Genomic DNA, 8,187 nt, shown 5'->3' with positions numbered 1-8,187 from the left:
GGCGCCCGGTCACCCGGAGGAGAGCAGGTCGGTAAGACGGGATTCCTGGAAGCGCCGGGTGTCTGGGGCGAGGCCACCAGGCAGGTGAGAAATCTGCCCCGGAGGTGGAGTCCGTGTCTCCGGACTGCCACTCAGAGAGACAGGCGAGGGACGAAGAGCCCCTCCACGGGGAAGGGTGAAAACCAGTGAGCCCCGCTTGGCAGCTGCAGGGAAATGGTAACATTTCACGCCCGGGCAGCACGACGCTGCGGTCTGCAAGCTACAGGAAGTCTTCCCATTCAGCCGAGTAAATGAGCCGGGGGCCTACCTTCCAGCTGTGAGGAGAGGCCAGCGGACAGGGGACCCTACCCCTTGTGTCGGTCACAGCATCCCCGTCCTCCTCTCGGGCATCTTCCTCCCGCACGGGAGCCATGCTCCCAAGAGGTCATGTGATTCCCGCCCAGCCAACCAGAAGATGGCATCCCCAGGGCCATTGTGATTGGCTCAGGGATGGACACATGACCCGGCCAGGAGCCAATGAGGCTCAAGCTCTGCACGTTACCCAGAAGGGCCCGGAAGAGGAGGAGGGTCGCTAGAGAGGCTGGAGCGCTGCGCTGGAAGAGGCGACCCGAGGGACGCTGTGTCCGGGGCCGGCTGAGCCGACGCACTGAGGACGGCCGCGTCTGGGTGACGCCAGCCCTGGGAACCCTGCTCTCTGGGTCCCGCAGCCCGGGCTGGGGCAGAGCTGGGCGGACCGGGTGCCTCTGGGTGGCCAGGCCCGCGGAGAGCCAGCCCCGTTCTCCCGCCCGGTCCTGCGAACCCGCTCCAGCCGCCCGGGTGCGCGGAGGCCGCTCTTCTCTGGGGTTCACCCTCGTCAGAGGCAACGTGGGTCTTCCACGGGCCTTCATAGCATCAGGGGCGCCCCATAGTTCCAGAAGCTTCTGCCCGGTGGACGGGCCCGGGGACGCACAGAGGCACTCGCATCTCATCAGTAACTCCCCTCCGAGCTGTATTTTCCGGGAAGGTTTGCTTCCGGGAAGCGTTCCCGCAGACGGCGAATTCCATCAGTGTGATTTGTGATCATCTCACGGACTGACTTAGGCCGTCCCTAGAGGATCAGGGGACGCATCTCCGGGGGTTCTTCCCACGTTCTTTGGTCGTCGGTGACAGAGGTTGATTTTGACCAGCTGAAGGAGGAGTGGACTTTTTCAGAAGGTTGTGGGGTATCTCACAAAACAGAAAACCAGGCTGAAAATCTGGGCTTGCGCTGGATGGGGAAGAACAAGGCAGCAGAACCGGGCTTGGTCGCAGGAACGTGGGGCACCTGTGGGGATCCCTTGGGGGTGGAGCCGGCTGTCTTGATTGACAGCTCCACCTGCATCCTAAAGAGGAAACGAAGCTTCCAGAGCAGATTCAGGATGCTGCTACCGCCCCAAAAATGGGTGAACAGCAAAACAGCACATGACCGTTAGACCCTCTTTTGACCTACCTTCTCTTTTTTTTTTTAATTTTTTTTAAAATTAATTTATTTGACAGAGAGAGACACAGCGAGAGAGGGAACACAGGCAGGGGGAGTGGAAGAGGGAGAAGCAGGCTTCCCACAGAGCAGGGAGCCTGATGCGGGGCTCGATCCCAGGACCCTGGGATCATGACCTGAGCCGAAGGCAGACGCCCAACGACTCAGTCACCCAGGCGCCCCTTAACTTTTTTTTTTTAAGATTTTATTTATTTATTTGCCAGAGGGAACACAAAAGCACAAGCAGGGGGAGCTACAGGCAGAGGGAGAAGCAGGCTCCCTGCTGAGCAAGACACGGACTAGATCCTAGGACCTTGGGATCATGACCTGAGTGGAAGGCAGACACTTAACGACTGAGCCACCCAGGCGCCCCTGACCTACCTTCTCTTGATGGACACAGGGGTTGTATTAAAAATATTTAATGACTCGTATAAGACTGACCAATCAGAGAGGACGTGGCAGTCAGCAACGGGGACAACTCTACTGGCCACACCAGCTGAACAGCAGCCCCAGCCGCAGGCATACACCCTCCCGCTCTCACAGAATCTTCTCCTGTCCTGAAGGGTGGAAAAGTCAGCATTAAAACACACTGGTTTCTGGTTTACCTTGTCTTCCTTCTCTGTATATTCTCTGGATAATTTTGGAACCAGCGTGTCTAATGGGATGAGCACCGGGTTTGGAATTCTGACATTCTGTCATTTCAACTCACCTTCTTACATTGGGCTCTGTTGTTTTATTTGGCCCTCAGATTTCCCATCATGAAACTGGGGCTCTGGTCCTTTAAATCTAATTGAATTTGACGACCGTTTCTTAAAATCCTGTTCACCTAGCATCTCTCTGCGACGGATGACAAATTCATCAGCTGTCAAAAAGCAACATTTCCTGAGTAAGACAGCCACTCGTCTTGCGACTGCTCTGTTGGATGCAAAACCAAGGTCGCCGAGGACCTGAAGATCCCTGTCTCTCACAGTGATGAAAGTTACAAGTACACACACTTGTGCTGCCTGTTTAGCATTTCTGTTTTCAGAGCTGGCTGTACCTGGAGAAATCGGCTTCCTCCAAAGGAAAAAAAAAAAAAGGGAAAAACAAAGCCAAACCGTGTCTCTTTCATCTGGGCGAACAACAGCTTAATTGCTTCAGTCATTTAGTTACCAAATGCAGTGATATGTTCACTAATGAAATGTTTCATGCTATTTGGATCCTTTGAGGGGAGAAAAGGAAAAAAAAAAAATCTCACCCCAATCCATAAATCAAGTTAAATAATTTCTGTTCCTTTCTAAGGAAACTTTTCTCACCCTTTGTGTGTTATATTATCTGTGTCAAACAGACGTTGGCAGAGGGGAAGATGGCAGGACACTCTAAGCAGATTTAATGAAGTATCTCCAAATATTGTATCAAAATAAATGAAGTGAGTAATGCAAGAGCTCATTCCTGCTTTCTTGTTCTTTGTTTTTGTACAACCACTCCACTGTGTTCAAGGCACAAGCAGCGGACTCGGATTGGAGGGGTGAGTTGGAAGGTGCCCCGTAACAACAGGCAGCCTCACCGCTCTGTTCAGTGTCAGTAATTCTTTGAGTCCAGGAACCAAGAAGGAATGGGAAGGTGGGAGAAGAATCACCACGCTTTCCAAGTCCAAGTTTTGCTTTGGATTCCACCAGATAGCAGAAGATAGGTTCTTGGGATTGAAGGCTTCCTGGATCTGTGGGGGGAACCGCCTGTGGAAAATGTCATCTTCCAGGAGAGCGCTGCTCAGAAGCTGGTTCCCGCCGTGGTGGGCGCTTGGCGTTTTCAGGTGGCGGCACTGAGATCCTTTGCGGGAAGCCTCCCTGGGTGTGGGTCTGCATGTGGGAGACTGAGGTGCTCTGTCTGACACCGAGGGGTCGGCCACCTGCCTCTTTCTCCAGGAATTCCGATTCTTTAGCAGCAGGTGCAGGATGCAGGGCCGCCGGGGTCACCCCTGTGGCAGGAACACCAGTGCTTCTGTGATCTTTGCTGTGACACCCCATATCTAGTGCTCTGTCATCCCCTTGGTTTATGCTCATTCATTCCCTTTATTCTCTGAACCCTGAGATCTCCCCAGTAATGGGTCAGTTTCTGTTCCCTGTAACCTCTTGGTTGCCAACCATACCCAACAGACTACTTAGAAGAAAATGTCATTTGTTTTGCCTCATGGAAAAAGTTGCAGAGATCTTAAAAACATCCTGGGGCTGAAGATGAGAAAGCCATGCTCAGCAAATTCATTGAGTTCTTGCCACATGCTAGGAATTGCTCTAAATAACTTATTATGTCTTATAAGTTATAAAATTATATAAATATACTAATTATTAAGTGAAACAGTTACTGGGGGTCCCCTCGGCAGCCTCTCCAAACAGAGCGGCGGACAGCAATCCCATTTCCCCGCTGTCCATGGTATCATGCTCCACAGTGTCCTATCACTTTAGATGGCGCCACAAACCGGGCACATAATTAATTTGGAAACAACGGGGTTGGCATTTGCTGATTTTAACAGTAATCCGGTGGCCGTGTTCCCTCTGTGTAGGTCCCTGTGTAAGCCTGCTGTGCCTGGTCCCTCTCAAGCCTTATGGAATTTAGATTCCTTCTGTCCGAAGACACCATGACACAGAGCACAGCTCTGCACCTGTCTTGCTTTGTCATTTTCATGTAACTTACAGACAACATGGTAAAATATGTAATCTTTTACTCAACGTGGCACGTGCAATTGAGGAGCTGTGGTGTACTCGAAGCAGTTTTTGAAATCAGGAGAGGTGGTCATGGGGTACTTTTGGAGTAACATAGCTGGGGATGTGGGAGGCTTGGTAAACCCCCACCTGGGCCTTCCCGCAGCCCTGGGCAGGCCTGACACCCTGTCACCACTTCCCTTGGGGGAGTAAGAACCTTTATGGAGTATCACCCTGCCCAGACCCCTGGAAACCACACATGAAAATACATCCTCTGCATTCACTGCTGAATCCGTGACTCGTATAAAATTAGTGCATCAGACTGTTCCCTTCTTCTCCCCCAAGCCTCAGCCTCTGTTCTTCACCAGACACTTAAGTTCATCTCGATGCCTTGCTGCACCTTTTTCAGCTTGGCCAACCCCGTCACCTTGCAGATTTGGAAATGCGGGTTAGCGTCTTGCTCCCAGACTCTGCTGCAGAGCGAGGTTGAAATGGGAGGGCCTGCGTCTGGATGAGCGCATCCACCCTTATCTATTCTCCAGTGAGTTAATAAGCACTGCAGACAGGTCTGTTCATCTGCATCTAGCTTATTGTGGTAACGACCAAGCTGAGTGAGCTCTGGGCTCAGCCTCAGTGTCATAAATGCATGATCACCAGCCCAGCCCGGTTACCAGATTGAGGAGCCGCAATTAATATGATAACTTTTTGCACAGGACATTTAATCTGTGGCTATAAATCACAAGGAACATCCATTGTTTTCAGCTAAGGTGCACTCAACTGAATCACCCAGAAGTTACAGCCTTGCCTAAACAGATGAATGCTTTGAAAACAGACACAGAAAAGGAAGAAATTAAAAGGAGCGGGTCTTCTCTGTAGCAGACATTACATAGATATAAGGCGGGTTGTCACCTCGAGCGTGTGTGTGTGAGTGTGTGTGTGCACCATGTGGATCCATAGAAGGGGGTTGAGAATGCAGGCTCCAGAGGCACATCCTGGGTAAGTTACTTATGGGCTGTGTGATCTTGGGCAAGTATCAGGGAGCTCAGAATTTGAGCCCAGGCGTTCTGGCTCCAAGGCCTTGCCTCAAACCACTTGGCTGCCCTGCTTCTCCAGCGTGGTAATAAATGGCAAGTCAGGAAGACAAATGTCCCTCCCACCCCGCCTTTTGTCCTCTGACTCCCTCCAGAGTCAAATGTAGTTACTAATTTCTTAATGTATCCTCCCGGTAATACAGATTTCCATTGAGCAAGCATCTGACCTAGTCTTTATATTTGTACACATTTGACTTAACAACAGGACATAGTGTCCCATGTCCTGGGGATAGCCTTCATCTCTTTAACATGCTTTACATAAACCCCATTACATAGAGTTGTCCCTGGTGTGAGACATGGTGTGGCCGCTCCTGCCAGCGTGACCTCATGCTGGTGAACCAGGGGGTGGGCAGCTCAGCCAACAACCAGATTGCCTTTTCCAAAGCCAACAATGACAGCACCCCCTCTGATGGCTCTGGTGGCCCCATGGCCCATCCGTTCCCCGGACACCATCACACTCCCAAGGACACCGTGGGCCCAATATAACCCCATGGACCCTACATAACCATGGAGCCTATGGCTTAAATTAATAAGTATTTGTTTAGCTCACGAATCACGAATTGGCTGTGTTTACTGTTATTTCAACTGTCAGACTGATGTTGCTGATTGTCACCAGTGTCCAGGGCTTTGGCTAGGACCAGGCCATTGTCTCTACTGCATCCATGACTCATTCCCCAGCAGGGTGGCCTGGGCCTGTTTGTCCAGAGGCAGAAGGTTCCAGAGGGTGACCAGGAGCAGGGCTCTCGGGAGCTGGGGTAGAACTGGCACGGTGTCACCTCCACCCCACGACAAGACCAGCCCAAGTTCCAAGGGGGACTGGGGGCATGCACCCCACCTCTTGATAGCCGGCACTACGAAGTCAGATTGGAGATGCCATGCACACAGAGAAGGACCCGAGCCCCTTTAGGTAATGAGTGGGGCGCACAGCAGGGTAACTGACCCAGGAGCCTGGAGACACTTCTGGGTCTATAGAAGGCCTGGGGAGCCCAGCCTGCCCTCAAGGGCCTCGGAGACCTGTACTGACTCCTCCAAGCCTGAGAAGCTGGTCCCATCTCCAGGGAGCCCCATGGATACTTCAGCCAGTTCCCCATCGACAGACATTTAGGTTGCTGCCAGGGTTCTGTCGCTGCCAAGAGCTCTGCAAGAAATAGGTGCAAGCCTCCATCTGTCTTCGTGCAAACGTGCAGGTCCACCTGTAGGAGCAATTATCTAGCATGCTTTGAAGAGGAAATCTCTTTTATTGGGGCTGGGGGGCATCCTTTGCGAAGGTATCTAGATGACTACATGCAGGCCCCAAACCAGAACAGAGCTCCTTGCATCCTGCTCCTGGAAGCTCATTCGTCATCAGAGGCAGCGCTGCCGGGGCCAGTGGCCGCGTCTGCCGCAGGTGCGTGTGCTCAGCGCACCTCTGCAGCCGTTGGCATGGGCTTCCCGACCCCACTGCACCGCATGCAGCTCCCACACGCGCAGAGCACACGGCTGCCTTCAATCAGACCTCTGCCGGATGGTTCAATACTGCAGAGCATCCTGAATCCGGCCCCGAGGAAGGGCCAGCGCTAGCATTTAAGAAGAAAAGTCCTTGCCCATCTCTGACCTTGGGAACCGGCCCAGCGTGTGCACGGGAATGCCAAATGCTGAGAGGAAAGTTACTGACCAGGTCTGGAAGGAGGAAGGACGGTGGGGAGTCGAAAAGGCTTATTAACAACAGGGAAGGCACAGGCGCTGGGGATTCTGGTGTGAAAATAAACGGGCAGAGAGGGAAGTTAAAGAGTTGGAATAGAAAATCCCAGAGCTGGAAGGCTGCTTCCCAAACCCAGCTATATATCAGAATCAAATGGGGGGAAACCCAGGCCCTGCCCCACATCCACCAACCTGACATTTCTGGGGCCTTTCAGTCTATGTCGTAAACGCTCTCCGAGTAGATTTTAGGAACCGCTGACGCGGCCCGGGGCTGTGATGCACTCCTCGACCTCCACGAGAGACAGATCTGCACATACAGGGATGGGGACTCCCGTTTACTGAGCACTTACTACAGCCGGGCGACGCGCCTCACTTCCCCACTCCCCCTCACTAGCCTACACCCGGTGTGTAATCACCACCCCCGCCTTCCACGTAAGGCGATTGAGAATCAGAGACAGGAGGGGAACACGGACACAGAGCTGGGAAGTAGCAGAGTGGAGGTTCCAACCAGGGACCGTGGGACCCCGAAGCCTGTGCTCTTCTTCTGTGAAGCTGGGCAGTGGTAGCAGCAGCTGAGGCCCTCATCCCCGTGGCCCCCAAGCCCTTGCTCCCAGCCTGTAGAGGTCACCGCAGTGGGTGAGGGCGGGCTTCTCCGATGAGAGGTAATGCCGAGCGACCCTTCTCACAACCTCTGCCTGTTCCAGGTTCCCCTGCCTCTGGGGAGCACAATAAAATACATACATACATACACACATATATATGTATATGTGTGTATATAAAGATATATATATATATGCATGTGCATATATGTATGTATGTGTGTGTGTAACACAATCATCTCCACACGTATCCAGCCAAGGTGACTCTTTTAATCCATGGGTCTTCTTGGCACTTGCCTTTTGGAAGACCCCATGAGATGGGCTTTCAGAGAGGTGGTAGTCAGGGCCTGGACAGAGATGACCCATTGTCCCCAGAATCCATTCTTCCTGCCTTTCCTTTAGTAAAAGGATCCCCCAAACTTGAGCCAGGCACACGGCTGCCCACCTGGTAACCCTTCCCAGTGTCCCTGGGACACCTGGAGACTGGGAAGCAGGAATGGTCCCAAGCAGGGACGAATGGGTGGAGCATCTCTCAATGGAATGGATGCATTTCACCTGCCTCTTCTGGCCTCGGGTCCCTTGTTTGAGAGTTAATGGCTGGCGAGAGCATGTACCTGGTGAACCAAGCCTAGAACGTGAGCTCA

This window comes from Mirounga leonina, unplaced genomic scaffold, assembly GCF_011800145.1.
Source record: "Mirounga leonina isolate KUSES-001 unplaced genomic scaffold, KU_Mleo_1.0 Mir_171, whole genome shotgun sequence".
Taxonomy (NCBI): Eukaryota; Metazoa; Chordata; class Mammalia; order Carnivora; family Phocidae; genus Mirounga; species Mirounga leonina.
Note: the sequence above shows the minus strand (reverse complement) of the source record.